This window comes from Siniperca chuatsi, linkage group LG13, assembly GCF_020085105.1.
Source record: "Siniperca chuatsi isolate FFG_IHB_CAS linkage group LG13, ASM2008510v1, whole genome shotgun sequence".
NCBI classification, from domain to species: domain Eukaryota; kingdom Metazoa; phylum Chordata; class Actinopteri; order Centrarchiformes; family Sinipercidae; genus Siniperca; species Siniperca chuatsi.
The window spans coordinates 14,128,491-14,148,363 of record NC_058054.1 but is presented as its reverse complement, the minus strand read 5'-3'; the positions used below and the strand labels follow the sequence as shown (position 1 = coordinate 14,148,363).

Genomic DNA, 19,873 nt, shown 5'->3' with positions numbered 1-19,873 from the left:
ATTCAACAAATTTGTGGCTAGTACTCCTGCCTGTGATTTTCATGACTCAGACAAGAAACAATATAACGTGTGAAGGGTTATTACTATTACAAAATTCTGAAATTCTGAAAAATAATTGAAAAAATACTTTCCAAAACCTTCATTTTATGTCACAAATCATCATATCACTTCTTCAGTGTACACTGGCCGCCAAGGCTATCAAAACAGCTCTACAATTTCAACATGCTCACATGTCAACATTTTTAATACAGAACACAACAGATTCTGAGTTTATCAGATTGGCATTAGAATTCCCTACACGTCTATCAAAACATTAGACTACCTCAGCCGAGGGCCACTGATCGTTCAGATTGTGAACCTGCACACTCATTTGCAGCAATCTGCTGATCTGCTGACTCAGACTTCCAGAGAACTTCCCATCTCCAGTGCGTCAATAAAAGGCCTATACACTCTGCCACTAGGCCGGACTAGTGCTCTATCAAACTCCTGCCAAACCTGACATTAGGCCAGCTACTGCAAGGGGGTGGGGTGGATACACCGGGGACTAATCTAGGGTTTATCCCCAGGTCTCTACAGCCCAGTGCCCACCACGTAGGCCCTGGGTACCAGAAGCATGAATACACAATCCATCTAACCAGCTGTGCCCGGCTCGAGCCCTGGAGGATCCAAGTAGAGGGTTAATCGAAGGTGCTTTAGGCAAATCTGGCAAAACATGTCTGCTGAAAAACAGTGCTGTACAAAAAATGGACAAGGCACTACCTGCTTTGTAAATTTTGTTTGTTTCCTATTTTTCCCCCCTCTTATAGAGTTATTTGTCTTTCAACCCCTAAAAGCTCACCTGAAACTCACCTTTTGTTTAAGGTTAGGTTTGTATTTATGGTTACTACTTTGTGTGTTTTATTTGTTCACCATCAACTTTCTATTTTTCTGTTTAGAATTTTTACTAAAAGCTCACCTGACAAAAGCTGTTTAACAATCTTAAAATACTGCGTAATAATGTGAAGAATGTAAAAAAAGCTTTGCCCATATCAATCATTTCAGCTGAAATGTTTTGAAACTGCTTGGTGTATGCATAATGGACCTTGTCACTTTACTTGAGGTATATAAAAAAGGTAGTATCTCAGTTTGTGCACCTATAGATTGATTCTGACTAATTCTGACAACTGCAACCCAATGACCCTTGGTATTTCCAGGAAGAGAGGGGAATGGAAACATCTCCTGCAGTGCCAAAAGAAACAGTGGGAGTGTATACATATTGAACCTTTTACTGTAACATATTACCACATGTTCTTTTACAATATTTTCTCAATAACATAAACATATGGCATGGTATATAACACAAGGTGGTGTCCACAGCATAAAAACAATGTTGTGCATCAGCACAAGCTCACAGATTTTGTTCCCTCATGACTGTCTGGTAAAAGGTAAAGGCTGATCAAAGCAGCTCAAGGCAGTTTGAAAGGGAACGAATTGATGGTGTGTTCTGCAATCATGCATTTGACAGATGAGATATTCTGTATCCTACATGTGCGTCTGAGTGTAGCAGCAGGCATCAGCAAAAGCGGGGGAGGAGGGTGGCACGAGTGCATCCACGCAGCCGTGCAAGAGGATCACTGCCCTCTTTGATCACCATTCAGTTTGCTTATCTGTGTGAGGGTGTACACTAAGGTCAAGCCTGCTGCAGGGTTCACAGATCTGTTCTTCTGCCATATGCGCGGCCCTAATTTGACCCTAGTGCACAACGCTGTCCCTTTGGAGTCCTGGCCTGCTTCATTATGCAGATAACTCTGCACCTGCCTGACTGACCTTGTGTGTGTGCATATGTGTGTTTATGTCTGTGAGCAGGTGCATCAGGGGAAAATGGCAAAGAGATATTAATACAGTATGCTTCAAATTTAAAGAATTAGGCTGTTGTTATTCAATATTTTTTTTTATTGTCAACAAATACCTTTAATAGATTAAAACCAACAATGTGTTAGTCCATCTCTCAATACTTACAACTTCCCTACTCTGTGGCTCTTGGTCCCAAGTCCATTCATTCTTATTGAAGACGAGTAACAAATAGATAGTTTTATAAAAAAAAAAGGCTCAGTAACTCCCTAAAACAGCGGGGTATTGTAGTTTTTACCAAACATTACATGCAAATATTGTGCATTCGTTGGGAACAATTTTTTTTCGGATTAATACACATTTGGTGCGCAAGCAGGATGGTGTATTTGGGACCGACTCAAAATAAATTACAGTGCCCATGTTCATCGTAATGAAGGAACATGTCACCCGTTGCAACGATGTTGCTCATTGACATGTTTTAATAGTTTCTGGACAATAATGGAGCTCTGAGGCACAGAGGAATGAGCTATCTCTACACAGGCAACACTTGTTAGTAGGATTAATTCAGTGTTGGGTTTTGGTCTTTTAATGGGATTTGTTGACAATAAAAAAAGTTAGCTAGTTGGAATACATATAATACAAGATGACTATATATATAGTGATAATGTGTCAAATTCTATTCATGATATAGTTCATTCACTACTTTCTTCATGTGTTTATATACAACTCTAAACTGAAAGAGTGCTACATAATATAAAGATAGATATATCTATATACAGATGGAAAGGGAAAAGTGGTTGAGAGAGCAAAAGAGGTTTGACTGAGAGTCTGTCATGAGTAAATTGTGCTCTGTTAGCCCCAGTAATGCAGCCTATGTAGGGCTGGGTTTGTATTCAGCAGTGTAATGGGTTGAATCAGGCTGGCAGCCTGTTTCTTAGTGAGAGCCAAGGGAGGAAGTCAGCTTGCTCGCCCCTATAGCTGCCTCATTGGGCTGAGGTCACTTCCTGTCGCTCCCATAGCCCTTCTCTAGGGCTGCCCAATCAGCATGGCCTTGCGTGAGCCCCCACCCCTCTCTATGCACTGAGCAGACTCTGGATATAGTTACAGGGCCACAGGGGACTGTCAGCTCTCTCTCTCTATCCTCATCTCGCTCTCTCTCCCTCCTCCGACTCTCTGTTTCCGAGTCTCCCGAGTGTTCTCCGCTGCCACCACCCTGTCCCCCTGCACTCCTAAGAAAATCCTTTAGATGAGACCTGCTCCTGTGCCTGCTCCCTCTAAGCATCCCTGACACCAGCAAAGTAAGCCCATCTGCATATCCACAGGGCCTTGCGTTCCTGTGGCTCATGGTTTATGTATTTCACAGCTCCTTAAAACACAAACGCCTAATATCTCTCCCATGTGGAGGACAGGAGAGGGAGAGGGAGAGGGAGAGAGGAAAAACTACTCTCAAAAAGAATGGTCTTTATTTCTCTGCGCTGTTTGCTTTTTTATCCGGGCTGAAGTTCATGTGCTGTTGAAGGTTGTTTGGGACACTGGGGCTTGCAGGTCTGGCTTGCGTAGTTTAGTGAACTCTTTATATAACAACGATACAGCTGCAGCATATTGAATTCTGTAAGTAGGCAGTGGTCAAGGTATCTGTGAATTTGACAGAGACGTCTTAGTTTGCTTAGAGTATAAATGCACAGCCATCAACTGACAGTGAGTAAAAGACTGAAACTAAAATAACTAAAGACAGTCTAACTTTCTGTTAATAATGTGTAGTTAAGTATAACGCAGGGCATTGCTTAATTAAAAACTCTCCCTCAGCTTATTCCATTCCAACACCACCACTCCCTCCACCACCACTGCCCCTTACTCTATTTAAACAATTCTACTGAGAAGCAGTTTGAATTAGAGGGGAATTCAGGATCACTTTTAGCATTTGGCTTTGGAAGAGAAAAATCTGATACTTAGATTTACACCCCTCTCTGGGGCATAGTGAATGGTTCTCTGAAGCTCACTCTTAGAGGGACCCATGCTGCTTGTGTCACCAAAGCAGCACACTCTAACAAATGATATTAAGGACATCAATCAAGACACTTATTTGCTGAAAGTAATGAGTAAACAAGTGGAAGAACAAATTGAGAATATTTAGTAGGCAGGAATGGGTTGTTTTGGAAAAGCCACAGACAAAACCAACATAGTAATCAAAGCTGGTCCAATCAAACTAATAGGCCAATGCAATACCAAGTTTCCAAACTGCCAAACCTTGTCATAAAGGCAGAAATACCTGCTTGGAGTGATCTTGTTTATGAGGAATTTCACCTTTAGCGAGAGTTTGTTTTCCATTCTACCATCTGTTTCATAATATTCAGCCTGATGTTGAAGCTGTATGTTAATAAACTAAGAAGATTTGGTTTTCAGTGGACTCACTGCTGTATATACAACCCACTACGGGATTGTGGAGGGTAGCAGAGTAGACAGCTTCAGGCCTGTAAACAGTAGGTGGGTTTACTTCTCTCTTCTCTCCGCGGGAACTATCCATTAACAGATAATGGGGGGGAAATCAGAGTGATTAAGGCCCAGGGAATTATGGGTGAATACAAATTGACTCCACCTCTGTGTGGTGTGCTCTCTTGAGGTAGAAGCACCGCTCATAAGGAACAAACTCATTTCAGAAGTACTACAAGGCCCATTAAGGCCTGGAGAATGCTATGGATGGGGGTAGGAAGGTGGTAGGTGGGAGCGCAAAGGGATGGACTCCCCCTGGACCAAAGCTGATTGGAGAACTGGCGCCTGGGGGGAACATTACTAATATCTATTTCCTGCCTCCACAGTTTGAGAAGGACAGAGTGAATCAAGTGCAAAATGTAAAAATTTAAGTACAAGATTTAATCATGGCACTTTGAAAAGTCACCCCATTCTATCAAGGAGTTAATGTGTTACATGAACAGTGATGGAAATGTGGTCGAGTGCTAGCTAATAAAATAAAATAGATTGGAAAACTACCACAGCATGAAAGAAGAAGCTTTACTCCAGTTTGCCTGTAGGGAAGTGGGCATGTAAAAGACATATTCTGTGTCTGCAAGAGAAAAGTGAAAGATAAGCTAAGCAAGGTACCAAAGCTCATGTCAGGGTCCCAAGTTCAGTGCACGACTGATGCTGTTTTCCAACCTCCAGAGGGAGAAGGAGGGTTGAGGCGAGATTGTTGGCTGTGACATGTCAGTAGTGGTGACGCCCTCGCACAGCAAGAGCAAAGGATTCTGGGGGAACATGTCTCTGGGAGAATGTCAGCTCTGATGCATGGCAGCTCGTTGGAGGTGCTAATCAGAGCAGGGCTAGGCTCATGCGAGGATCAGCCACTCAGCGCCTACATTAACCGCCTCACAGCTCCCCTGGCTACCGGGCCAGAGGTAGAAACACCAAACTGACAGGTTTTTGTGTCGAGATAAACATGCGTAACGCTTGAATGGTTGTTACAAAAGGTTTAGCCGACTAGAACACCTTTTGGAGTTCACAAAACATGGGGGACAAAAACATAAGGACACTCCCTAACATAAATGCACTGAGCAGACATTTCCACTTGAGTTATTTGCCAAGACCCCCTGTGCATATGTTTATATGTGCATATGTTCTTTTTTTAAAAACTTTTCTTTACGTTTGTAGCAGCAAATAAATCAACTAAAGTCAATAATCATTGTTGAAGAATTTATATTAGATACTTAAGAGAAAAAAGACAGCTTTATGCTGCATTAGTATTATTATGTTAAACCATTTTATACCAGAAGACCTGAGACCAGGTGTATAAATGATATACACAAAATAAATTTGCATGTGCCACTTCCTGTACCGAGCCTGGTATTTATGAAGAATCTGCTGTGTTTCTCTATGCACGGCGTACATTAGGCATTTACAAGCTTTTATGACTCAGCTGTGTTATGGCAACATGGCAAACAGTGGTATAATATCAAAGAGAAAATTAGAGGGACATTATATGTTTATATTTCACATTCTACAAGCATTTTTTTTATTCGAGAACAAGTAAATGAACACAGTGTCACTTAAATCCTGTAGCACAAGATATTTCAAGATATGTACAGTATTAAATTTTGGAGGGCTTTATAAAATGGCCAAAAGAGTGAAAAAAGTGTATATTTTATATTTTGTGCATATAAGTAGTTTTGTTTTTTTAAACTGCACTGAATTTAATGTATCATCCTGCAGCCTGCCAAGGGGAAACTAGCTGGTAAAACCAGATGAAGCTGGTGTTTCAGCAGGATTTGGCACTACTGTATGCTTTGAAGGATAGTCTGCCATTTTGTGTTACGCCTGGACCACATTGCCTGCTATTCATACTGCTGAAACCCACAATGGCTAAAACCCGGTCAAATGAACAGTGTGTAGGTCACAGAGGCAGAGGAAAAGAAAAAAAAAATGAAGGGAGAAATCCACAACAACAAAGGCAAAAGCCGAATACTTGTTAACGTATGATGTGTAGGCGCTGCAGCTGCAGGCAGGTATGGAGGTCCATTGGGGACAAACAGTGCAGGCTGCTGAGATGGATTGCATGGGAGTGCCGGACCCCCTGCAGCCACACAAACACCATTCTGCACTGAAATGTTCTAATTTACTCTATACATGCCTATTCTAAACTGCTGGGCTTTTTCTTGTTAGAAGGAAATAAAGGTCAAGTGACTACGCCCTGACTTTCCAAGACTCTCTTATGCTCAATGAAAGTTGCTATGCAATGTGAGAAAAAAATTACAAACAAGCAAAGAAACAGTAAAATGGGCAAAGAAAAACTTTCTGTCAAGCAAAGAGGAGAGAAGAAATGAGGTGTGAATCTGACCAGAATCTCTTTCGGCTCTCAAAAGAGTGAGAGGCCTGAATGTAAAAAGTTAATTATGGGCACATGCCCGGCTTTTTTCACTAGCCTCACTGTGGCATTGTCAGGCTGAGGTATGTGGCTCTATGGGGTCTGTGGTCCACACAAAGGAGTCGGGAAAGAGAGCGTTGCGGAGAGGCCCCTTGGCTGAGCTCACAGCATGGAACACTGTACAATTAGCCAGCCCCTGCGTTCTGCCGGCTTATAATTATCAGTGCTTGCCTTAATTGACTCCCTTAGCCTGCTGCAGAGGGACCCCCCCTCATACCCCCTTCCCCTGTGCTCGACGCAGGCCGCGGAGTGCCACACCGGGCTCTCCAAAGTCATTTAGAAAAGCGCTCATATTTTCGACACAAAAAAGGGGGAACATTTGGTGAGAGAGAATTCATCATCAGGTGTCTAGAGGTTTTCCTTAATAGAAAAGCTGAGTCCCACTGAGTGCGCTCCATGTAGCGGCCAGCCACGCATGCTCAGGACCAGCAAGCCGCCATTCGCAGCGGGCCACGAGACATTAGCATAATTTTATATAACACAGGCACCCGCACTGGAAATTTAATACATCTCAGCAAATACGAGACAGGCGTTTTGCATAATTTTTTTTCTCATTCCCCACCTAGCTTCCTCTCTCCCTTCTATCTCTCTGTCCTCACTCCATGTCTCTCTCCTGTCTCGTCTTCCTCTTGCCTCAATCCCTCTCTCTCTTGCTGCCACTCTCCTTTGCCCCCGCCCTCCAACACAACCACCCCTCTCTCTTCGCCCCATGGTGCTGCTCTCACTAGGAGAGGGGAAGTTCATTACCTCAGCTAAATCAGAATTAGTCCCTTCATTTTGACGGGGCGAACTTCATTAGAAAGGCCCTTCCTTAATCCAGCAGGGAGAACTGATGAATCTACATGGGGGCAATAATTTGCTTCACACAGCACATTCAGCCACTTCCTCCACACTGTTTCCCCCTTCCTTTTCTCTGTCTATCTGGCTTTATGTACTTATGATTATATTTTTATTAGATCTACAGCAAAAAACCTGAGAAAGGAAAACACCTGCATATCATTAACTAATGGCAACAGAGAGGGTGTAAAGAATGAGTTATGCTGTTTGGAATGTCCCGTCTCCCCAACAGGCTTCAGGGCCTCTGGAGCAGCCATAGCTGACTTGGCCGACACTCAAACACAGGATGAGTGAGCACGGCCAACAGCAGACTGGGTCTGAGGTAACTATTCAAGATGATTTTACAATGGCATGATTGTGTTCTAGTGTTTTAAGATACACAAATCTTTGCTATATATGTGGTTATAGTAGGTAGAATGAAAAAACAGACATATGGATAAATGATTTGCTATTATGAAAGTAAGAATCCTGCATCCTTTGTTTTTTAATTTTCTTTTTCTAAAGCCTACACAACACACAGTTTTGCAAGATCCTTAGAACAAACTAGAGAGCGAAGAGATGTGAATCAGGACAGACAGCCCCTGACTGCCATACCACAGCGCCTGGTGTCAAACAGATGTGCAGCTTGGCAGCTACACTCCGCAGAAAACAGAGAGCCCACGGATTCCAGGGTGGCGTTGAGTCGTGCTGCCTTCCCCCCTCTCACCACTCCGCCGTCCCCCAACAGTCCCAACTCCCCCACACTGTGCCCCTGCAGTCTCCCTCCCTCATCACCTCCACACAGGGGTCCCCTGACTGGTAATCTCGTCCCTCGAATGTGAAATCTCCGACAGCGATGCCCTGCGCTTTTACCCCCTACCTCCGTGGCTGATGGGTAAATTGGAATGGCGCACCCTGCTGGCACCGAGAGCTCTGAACAGACAGCAGTACACACATGCTGAGGCACCCCTCACACGCTCTGTCTAATATAGTGGACATGCACACTCTCTCCAAGCTGCAATATCCATGCACAGACACACATCCACGCACAGATGTACACATGGGAACAAACACACGTACACACAGTCACACATTCACAAAGGCTTCAGGTAAATCACATACACAGCCTCATAAACATACACACATACAGATGTAAGGTAAGTGTTCCATGCATGATCTGTTCGTCCTCATCTGCATAAAGATTGAATATATGATAAATAAACAGATACTAGGAACTGAGTCAATATAGGTTCAAATTTAAATGTGCATCTGGAAAGGCTTAGCTTGGGTCCTTTTGCAGAAACTGCACCTGACTTCTGTTGCCACAGTTTCTATTATGTGTACAGTATAAGACAGAACACACATAAAAGAAAAACTCTATAAACTGCAGAGTAAAAGAGCACATAGCTAGGGCCACAGCATGTATAATAAGCACCGCCAACTTGCCGTTTTTCAATAAGCATACTGTAAAACATTAATAAGAGGCTCTCTGTGTTTTTTAAACGTGGCCAGGCATCAGGGTAGGATTTCCCAGAGGGCTGGTTTAGTTGTACAAGGCTTCCACTCCATCTATCTGTCTGTTTTTCTCCTCAGTCGATGCTCTGAAGCATGTGTGAACGGTTGAGTCCACCCTCAAATCGCAGGGACGTCCTGAAATAGTCAGTGGGACCTGAAGGGGCTAAAGATCACTGCAGAAGAAGCCACAGAGGCCTTCCTGTCAAAGGCAGTGCTTTCAGGGGGCCAGGGGTGAGGGGAAGCCAGAGGGAGAGAGCCAGAGACATGACATACATTTCATTACACTTAAACCAACTGTGGGTTCAACTCAGAGCCCTGGATTTCCAATGGCGTCTCAAAGGATGGAGTAAGTGGAGGTATAAGAGAATGGTTTTTACAAAGAACACAATGGGTAGGTGGACAAAGGCAGGCAGCTGGACTAATTGCTTGGGGGCTTGTAGGAATATTTTTCTAAGTACGTCTGTTTAAAGCTCAATTTGGTGGAGTACGTCACTCTGGTGAACATTAAATGCTTAAAATGTAAATCTCCTCACTCCAGCAGCAATTAGAAGGGATATTATGATTAAGAGGTATATTTCACAACTTTTACATATACTGTATTTGTAATTTATCTTTTAATATCTTAATGTTTTTTCTATAATTACAGATACTATCATACATTTCTTTATGTTTTTGTCAGTACAGCATCAAAAGAATCTCCTCTCCTCACCTCACCTCTTCTCTCATATCGTCTCCTCTCCTCACCTTTCTTCCATGTTCACTGCCGGCTCTGTTTAATTTCTGCCTACAAACACAACCTTAGATGGGCCTGAGACGAGAGAGGAGAAAACAGTACTTATCCCAGACTTCGCAAAAGTGGTCTTTTCAGCGAGAGCTCTCCTGGCCTTGTAGAGAGACTACTTGTCCATTAAGACTGTCAGAGGATGCTCTCAGAAATGAGAGGCCATATCTTTGGAGAGGTCCACAGGGAGCATGCACAGACGGGGGCTGGGGTTAAAGGAGAGTGAGCTGGATGGGTGTAGTGTAGTGGCCAATTCTGCACAGGTTAAGGGAATCTGCAGCCTGACTCTGCTTCCTGGCTTTTGGGGTGTACATTCTCTGTCAGCGACATACTGTAAAAGACACACTTCCCATCATCACTGCTACATTATGGAAAATATCATTTGCAGTCTAACCTACTTTGCTTTACAAAGAAATGTCTATTTAAAATTCCTTGGAGTATTATTAAAAGGGCTATAGAATTACAAAACACTATTATTATTGCTCGCTTGGGGGGAGCCCTCGCTCATTAAGCTTCTAAGATGTCGTGGGTTTTGATTATTCTATCAGCTTCATTCTCTTATTATAGTGACAAACTCCTGCTATTTTGTTGCCAATCTCCTTCCAGCTGTCATATCTTTTGAAAGATCACAAAACCTTTCAAACACACTTGTGATATGTCTTCAGATTCACAAGACATCGCTTGATTCCCCCATTGAATTTGTAGGATTAACTCGAGGAAGAAACGTCTCATATTTCTTAACTGGTTGCTACGTCTGACATCAGAGTGTATGAGATTCTAGCATACTGGTATTGTCCAGGGGAGGGAACCCTCACTCTAACCGTCAGCGCATCTCCAAGTGGAACAGAGATGATTAAAACACACCATGGCTGTGACTGACAGACTCCCCACCGCTTCTAGAAGATGACATGTCTCCAAGTCACACAGAAAAGCAACTCCTCTAATTTTAACTCTGACTACAACACCGACCCCCTCTGTCAAAACCCACAAAAAACAGCCATGCTGAGATTCTTAACCACAATAAAAGTGATAACAACTAAACAGAGAAATAAGTTTAAAAACAACAATGGGGAGGGAGGAGACAAAAGGGGTGAGAAGGCACCATTTCCCTCTGGTGCACACAAACAGCAGGAACCTGTGAGCTTGTGACAACACCTTCAAACATTTCTGTTACTTTCACAGAAATATCTGATGCTGATGTTCCAATGTGATGCTTCCGCAGCAGCTTGTCCCAGTGCACATACGACTTGGCAAGCTCTTGGATACCAAAAAGAAAAAAAACACTCTCCTAATGGACTGTGTTTGACATTTGTCATGACAGGAATACAGTGAGAAGAGAAAAGAAAAGAGGAGTGAGAGGTGGGAGGGGAAGAGGAAAATGGAGGAGTGGCAGAGGGTGATCAATGTGTGAAATTGTATGTGTGAAAAAAATAATTCGCCATTCTCTGGGTTTGTAGCAATTTTCTTTTTTTCACAATAAGGAGGACAGAGGGGGGCTTCCTGTTATTGTCACGTTGTGTAGAGAGCTCAGGGTCGCGTACTAAATGATTCACAGAAAACGGAATCTTTTACATTGGCGTCAGCAATTCAGCCAGGCGCCCTTGTGGGGGAATTCTTTTTGTGTGTTTTTATTGAAGTCTGCACTGAGCGCGCCCAAAAGCTCTGACAGGGGGCCCCCGAGGGCGCTTGTCTTCACCTCCAAATCATAAGATGGAGAGACGAATCTCCCTCTGTGCTCTCAATTATACCCCTCAACACCCCCTCTCACACACAGACTCGCAACCCTGCCTTCCCCACCCAAAAAATAAAACAGAGGCAAAGAAGAAAAGCCTTCAGTAATACAGTCCCAGTGGAGGGCTCCACGATCGCTCTGCGCTGCTGGAACAGCTGACAGGCTCATTGCGGCGAGTCCATTCCCTGCGGTCTATCAGCCAGTGTTGGTGCTACAGCATGACGGTTAGTACTTCTCTGGGGATGGGCCTCCTTTGCTTGCCCCTACGTGCCCCTCACATGACAGGCCCCTCCTCTGACCCATGGAAGCACCGTGGCTTTGCCCCAATTACTGCTGCGGGTAGGTGGAACTCTGGGTTACGTGCCCCCTCATGTCTCTTTACCTCTCCCATTCATCGGGGAGAACCCATCTGAGGCTCCTGGCACATTCAGAGGAGGTTGGGGGGGACCGGCATACGGGGTAGAAGGACATGTGGGTGTTGCAAAAGGGTTGGTGTAATTTGATCGGAGGGCACAGCTGCATAAACAGGGGTATCGAGGAATTTCTGTCTGCTTGATGGAATTGACTGTGCATGAATGGCCCCTCTTTCCCCCCAAAATGGGCCATTTTCCACATGTCTCAATGAATATGACAACCTCTCCAGCAATATGAGTGTAATACTGGAACTGCAACACCAGCTAGGGGTAGCTTGAGTCTATTCTCGAGCTGTGAAATTCTCCCTCTCTGGCTGTCTTTGCTAAAGACCTCATCCAAGTCCTGCTGCCTGACCTGTCAAAAGCAGCCCCATCCTCTCTAAAATGCCGAAACAAAATAAACCAACAACCGCTGGCAGGGTCAGAGGGCAGCTGCTCTGGGTGCCTGGACTCTGGCGGGCCCTCTGATTGGTGGAAAGGGCAGTGAGTAAAAGGGAATCTTTTCAAAGTGAAATCTCCAGCTGATGGCTTAGAGCTCCACACCCCACAGTTTGTTTCTCTTGCTGCTGTCAGGAGTTTTGCCCGAGCCATTTGGAAGGATTAGAAAAAGTGGGGGAAGAAAAACTCAACTGAGCAGATCGTGTGTACTGTAGGGTCTGAGTGATGGCTCCAGGACCCCTCGGAGAGTGATAAACCTTTGACCTTGACAGCCCCCTGTGGTGACCCCTGACCTCTGGCTTTGTGCCACAGACTCAGTGAGACAGGTGCAGACCAGGCAAAATCTCTCTCATCTGACCTACCTGTCCTGATGGTCTGGACTCTCAAACTATGCAAGGAATATCTATCACTTACCAGAGGTACAACAGCTGATGTTACTGAGCATGGCAAGCATGCAAATATTAGATTGTGACAAAAATGCTGTATAGCAGAATACAGTCATACTGCATTTACTAAACCAGTACTGCAAAATGTGTATCAATAGATTATTATATGAAACATCTAGAATGAAACAGCTAAAAGGGAAATGGGAGAAACTCATGGCACAGAGGCTCTAAATGGAAGCTGAGCATTGGCTGAGCATTCAGTTTACAAATGGATTAAGGTCCATTTTAAAAAAGCACTTTGTGAAATAATACACGTTATGTAAGAAATATATTATTATTAGGCATGTGGTGAGTGGAGGCACAATGACACGTCACGCGGCCTCGTTTTCTGCTCCACAGCGGGCACTAGCTCCAAGGTCGCGCCAGTCCGCGCCAGTCTTTCTGCAGATCCATTTCCTCTCCCTAGGCACTTCCCTCATGTTGTTGGCCCAGTGATTCAGTGCCTTGCATTAAGAGCAATTCACCTGCCTCCGGCGTCCCAACGGCACAGGTCCCCTAGGGAAACCAGGTGGAGCATAAAAAAGTTCCACATATGGTAAAGTCAAGCTGCTCGGAGGCTGCCGGGTGTCTGCTGTGGGGATAGAGGCTCCTAAAAGGCCCAGCTGGTACTTGGAAAAGGGCTTCTGCATTACTACACCTCAGTGTCTGTTTGGGCTCCCCTTTGGAAAGTGTTGGCCGGCGCACATGACCAGCCATTTTAGATTTCTCCCTCTACCCTGCCTCATCCCTCGCTCCCTCCCGCCTTCCAACTGGTTCTGTATCCAATTGAACATTTGGTCCTCCACTGCTGGTTAATCAAATTCCTCCATCTGGCCCCCTATCCCTGTGGAACACAAAAGGTGCAGCCTGAGCCCGGGTCCAAGTGCATATTGGGAGGGAGGAGGGGGATGGAGACAGGGACTGCCTACCTAACTTACACAGCCCAGTCAACTAGATCAGGTAAAGAGCACGAGGCCAGGCCTGATCGTTTTGGGCAAACAGGAACAGCTTGGGACTAAGTATCAGAGCCCTGCTGTTCATATAGAGCTCAGGGACGGCAGCGGGTTCATATGACAGTAGGAGGGTTTTATGAGCTAATACCTCCACATACACTGTAGAATACAGAATAGTGTGGATCCTAAGTACTACTGGCTACAACAGAAGGGAAGCACTGCCCTGACACTGATGTTATTTAGTCTCCGTGGCAGTAGAGGGCGCTGCTCTTGGAAAACACTGCCCAGGAACAAAGAAAAAAGGAAGAAAAAGGGAATAAAGACATTTATTTATGTTAAAATTGCAAGTTTGCTCGTTGTCTTCTTACACTGCTTCCTTGAGTTCAAAGTAGCAGTGTGCCAGTAACTAAGCAGTGTCTAAGCCTGTACTCTGATCAGAAAGAGCTATCTTAAGATATCACACAAAGCCAGGAGTGATGTTTTAATCCCCTAGAGAGACTGTGTAGCCTTCACAAAATATCTCCTTAACTACATATTTATTAGAAGAGACCTTTCAAAAAGCAGTCCTGCCGCATGTAGTTAAACAGGTTTTGAAGTGCAGTCACTTTCACAAAATGCTTCCCTTACAACTGTGACATATCCAGCTGATCACGTTTGCTCTTTATTCTGATTCAGCTGGAGAACTTGAGGTGAGGTGAAGACGGGGACATAAATTGAGTCACAGATACAGAAACACATGGCATCTCAAGTGCTAGCTCTACCCATCCATAATATCTATTGTATGATTTCTATTCATGTCCAACCATCCTTTCCCCTGCCAGGTGGCAAAACATGTGTCAATAATTAAACTGCTTTTACATAACAGGATACAGGAACACAATGCAATTTGCTCCCCATATTTCATTGGGCCTTTATGAAAGCACATGAGAGAGTGTAATTAATCAAACCACTGGAATATGTGAACGGCAATTTCCACTTAATGGCACTTACAGGGATTGGGTCCCTTAAGCACCACGTTCTGTCTACCAAACGAGCGGGATTCATTTTCATCTTCATAGTTCAGACAATAAAACCTGGTGTGGATGTTAAACAACACCCATTTAACATTAGGAAATCTGAAAACAACATCAGATTGGGTCCATGTGGCCTGGTCTCATGCTTTTGGATGCACCATAATTGTGATATGCTTAGCTCAAGTTAAGGATGAATTGATACAGTCATTTGTGTATGATTGTTATGCTTGGACTTCAGAAATGAATTATTTTTAATGATCTTGCTTTGACCTCAAACCTGAGTGTATGTTCTACATTCACTTAACCACAGGAGGCTAACCGCCTCCCAGCCAGGGACAGGAAGAGGATCATTCACTGCTTTTAGTGGCTTTCTGAGAGAAGATGGTCCTAGTCTAAATGGCACCCATGTCCCTAAAAGTGTTTCTCTCTCCCCCCCTCTCTTTCTCTCTCCCTCTGTCTCTCCAAAGACTTCTCTAAGTGCAGCATCTTGTTTCAGTAATTCAGCCAGGGCAGAGACAGTGGAGAGAGGAAAGTAATCGATTTCTCTCTCATTTGGTTCCTCCTAGACTTGCTGTAAAGCCTCTTGGGGAGTTCTGGACTATTGGACAGGACAATGTTATGGGAAAGAGTGTCATTGCATTTAAGGTCATCTTTACACCAAGGTTTCATTTTGAATGTATTTTCATTGGTGTATAGAACAAAGTAGACAAACAAACAATGCTGCCGCCATTTCCAGGATGGCAGACATCAAGATATACCCTCCCTTTTCATAACAGCATCGCCATTCTGAATGAGAGAGAAATATCATATGCTACAGCAATATGATCCACTGCAGAGATACACTGAAAACGGTTGCTTGGTACGGTAAGGTCCATAGGTAAACCTTGTGTCTATAAAAAGACCCCATTATTAAATAATTTAGAGGAAATGCCTTTGCTGTATGATTACTATTTTGGGTTCATGCTTCACATCATCTTTCCAAAAGGAGTAAAGAAAAAGAAGAGTGGAAAGAGAAACAGCCAAATGACATGGAAGATTGGGGGTGGAATAATATGGTGCTTTCATACTGTGAGTTTCTGAGTTTCACTGCAAATTTAGACATCCACAATTTTAAATAAATTCCATCTATTTTTCTCCCATATTGAATACTGGCATTAAGGCTGAGCACATCATGCATTACTATTGAGTTTGGTTGTATTACTGTAACATGGCTGCTTATGAAATAACTTATTTTTTAAGGGAAGAATTTATGTTGTGTTTTTATAAGTATTACAAGTATTTCTTGATGAAGTTCAAATAGCAAATTCCAAAAGTATATTTTATATTTTAGAATGAATCTATTATGTGTACATGTTATTTGAATAATCTGCATTAGAGGTATGGTGAGTCAGTCTGTTGTATCTCACCATGTGGCATGTACTGTGTATCAACAGTAAAAAAAATCCAGCTGAAATCCAGCTGAAAACAGCAGGGAAAATACCCCTGTCCCCTTATGACTTAGCATTATTGGGCAGTGCCAGTGAAGTCTTCCCTCAGCTTTTCCGCCTCCCACCCTGGCCTCATCAACAGGTTTGTGGTTGGTTTAGCCCCTGTCTCCAGTTTGCATCTCCTCTGCATTTGGGCCCTTTACGGTTTCTAATCATTCATTCTGTGTTTCAAACCCATGCCAGCCAGCTAAATTCTTAATAACGGTCAGTAACTCTCAGGTTGAGCTCCCATTCATTTACATCTGATTGAGGTATTCTTGTACAAACCAATTAAAAATGCAATACAACTACCTGCAGATCTTGGCATGCATTATTTCCAAAATCGAGACCAATCTTGTGCGTCATTAAGAGTGTGGCAGCTGCAATACAAACAAGACAAATCTATCTATTGTTTATTACCTCCTCAGGCTTTTTACCCAGAGGGCAGAATAAGAGAGGGAGGGGCAGAGGTCAGCGTAATTACCATTCACTCCCTCCTTGGAGTCAGACAGTGCTAAGACATGCATTGGCAAATTCCATGGCAGCATCGTATATCACATTACCATAAAGCCCCATAGAGCTAACCTTTGTTCAATTCCATTTGATTCTAAGAGAGGAAAACAGTTTCACTGACAGCCTCATCCACCCTCAGTGTTTCATGAGTTCAGTTGTTTGTCTTTCAGTCTTGTGACTGCTCTTGCTAAAGATGTGCTATTCCAAAAATAAAGCGTCAGGGGACGTGGGGGATCATTGAATCATCCTGGGTAGAATATCACATCATCTGGAGAGCTTCGAGGTTCAGTCTCAAACTATGCCTGAGAAAAAAGACAGTTCGTCTTGAAAATAATACACAGCATTTAGCTCCAAGCCACTCTGTATACACAGTCTAATTCAATAAGTATGCATTTCTATGGTTGCTCACTTTCTGATTAATAGTTACATTGATTTAAATTTTTTCTGTGACACTTAATGGTGTGCCCCTGGTATTATAGAATTCACCTGGAAGCACTCACCATTTTGGCTTCTGTTGACAAACAACAAAGTGCTAGCATTTGCAGCATCAGTACACTCTAATATGCCTGTTGACTGAAAATGAGAGCACCAGTGCTGACAGAATGTGAAATACTGTTGCTGAGCAGAGGAGGCTTAGTGGCGATGTCTTCAGTCATGCTTAAAACCAATGGCTTTGGCTCTCTGTGGCAATCTTTAGGCGACGCAAAGGACAAATGTTGCTACAGAGGATGAAAGAAATGTAAAGATGAGAAGGAGCAAGTAGTAAGCAGACACAGAGAGACAAACACGTAGAGGAGAGAAATGTAGACAACATAAACCAAAGAAATAAAAACACAGGAGTGGGCAAAGAGAGCAAAAGAGAAGGAAAGTGGAACGATAGAAAAAGAAAGAAAGAAAGAAAAGAGATCTGTGAATTTCCCCTTCCTCCCTTGAGACCTCCCTTGATGCCAAGCATTCATCATCCAGCCTCTAATATCAGTTATTCTGTGGCTCCTCTGCTTACAGCAGAATTAATTTCTGCTTTAATTACTCTCATCGGCGGAATGCTGATGAAGGAGAGGGACGAGGCATTCTGGGACTCGGGCCTCATTCCACCGCTTTAATTTGAATGAATTCCACCCGGAGACGCTGGCAAACAACTGGCAGCCGAGCCCGGGGAGCCACTCTGGGACTGCACAGAAGAGCTGCAGCCATGGCCCCCACCAACCTAGCTACCTTGTGTGTGTGTGCTTGTGTGTATTATGTGGAGCACATTGATTGTGCGTGAGGCTGAGCGCTGAAGTGAAAAGGTAGGGAGAAAGAACACACAAGACGGGGAAAAGAGAAAAAAAGGATTGATGGATTGAGTGATGAGTGTGTGTACAGTATGCGAATATGTTTACAGTGCTTGTGTATGAGTGTGTATGTGCCTTAGTGTGTGCACAGTGTGTGCACAGTGTGTGCATGTTTGCATTCACATAAATGTACTCATGGATGTGGGGTGAGAAAGTAGAACGTCTACAGAAACAAACTGTAAATGATTTCATACAGAGAGAGACAGTGAGAACAGATACATATGGACACGAAACATATGAAATATGAACAACATCACCGACTGCAGCCCACTGTGTAACACAAGTGTTAGTCTGAGAGAAAAAATCATTAATAGTTAATTTGATTATTCCAGATATGGCACATTATACTCCCAACAAACCCCCAGTCCATGTATCATACAAGAACAAGCTGTATAAAAAGGAAAAATAAGAAATTACTGTATGAATAGGAAAAGTCTGCATGTGTGAGATGCACACGGTGTGCACACACGCACACATGTTTGCATAATGAAAACAACTGCAGAAACAGTATAATATCATTGCAACCCCGTCAGAGGAAAAGAGAGAGGGTCCATAATTGACTTTTCTCCAAGCCAGCTTGGTAGTTACAGAATGTAGCATATTGGATAAGGATTGTGATTGATTATGTGGGTATGCCATACCAATTCATTTGATTAAATGTAACCATGGGTTTCTTTTCCAAGCCCTAATGAAGCAGCAATTTGAAACTGAGAGACTGGAGGAGGCTGAGCCAGGCTGCCTTCATCCCCACACATGTCTATCTGTGTGTATATGAGGCTTCAAAACAGGAGTCATCACACAACATCCTGCCACTGTACCTCTTTTATAATAGTGTTTTTGATTAAATCAATTAAGAAAACTAAACAACTTATTTAAAAAAAAAGTATAATAGCCTGAAAGATTGAAATTCAGTAAATCATTCACAGCAGAGTAACATAACTATAATTAATATGTATGCTGATATCATATATGAGGAAGGTGCTTACAATCGGGGTTGAGTTTTAAAAATCACCTGATTTCATTCAGTAGCACTTTTTAACTTCTCTCCACATAACACAATTCATCTCCTCCAATTTTGTGTTCTGAGCCATCCCTCCCCCAGTTCAGCAGAGGGCAGGGAGGTAGGTAGGTGTGACCTCCACCGACCCTGAAACCTCTGGACAGGTGGGCGGTGGCCTACGTGCACTGTCCGTTTTGGCAGCAGCTCTCTTCCCCTCCCCAGCAGGGAGCTCAGGCCATGATGAGCAGCTGGGTCGCAAACACTAAGCACATTAATATCTTCTTAATGATAATAATCATTATGGCATAAGCACCTTCCCCAAAGTGGGAAGGCTCGCGGAATGTGCCAGAGTAGCATCGTCGTTAAGGTAAAAAAAACTGAGATGAAATGACTCTTTTAATGGGCAGCAACTTACAGCCACCAGGATAATGCAGACACTAATGTAATAATGTGATAATGAGATACACCGTAGACATTAGGGAGACCAAAAACTCAATGAAACCAGTGTGAATGAATAAATAAAATCTGTACTTGAAACTGGGGTTGACACAATTACCACTGCAGATGTACATTATATGATATATACTGCATGTTAATATAGACTTGACTGCATTACAGATCCATCCATCCATCCATTTTCTACCGCTTAGTCCCGTTAGGGGTCGCGGGTGACTGGAGCCTATCCCAGTGACTTTGGGCCTTAGGCAGGGTACACCCTGGACAGTGGCC

At 43.5% G+C, this 19,873-nt stretch overlaps 1 protein-coding gene across 6 annotated transcripts in view; it reads right to left on the bottom strand.

Annotated features, from left to right (window-relative positions):
• The window catches only part of LOC122886582 (zinc finger protein 521-like), an 89,620-nt gene that overhangs the window by 18,602 nt on the left and 51,145 nt on the right, over positions 1-19,873 (bottom strand). The window lies entirely within an intron of this gene.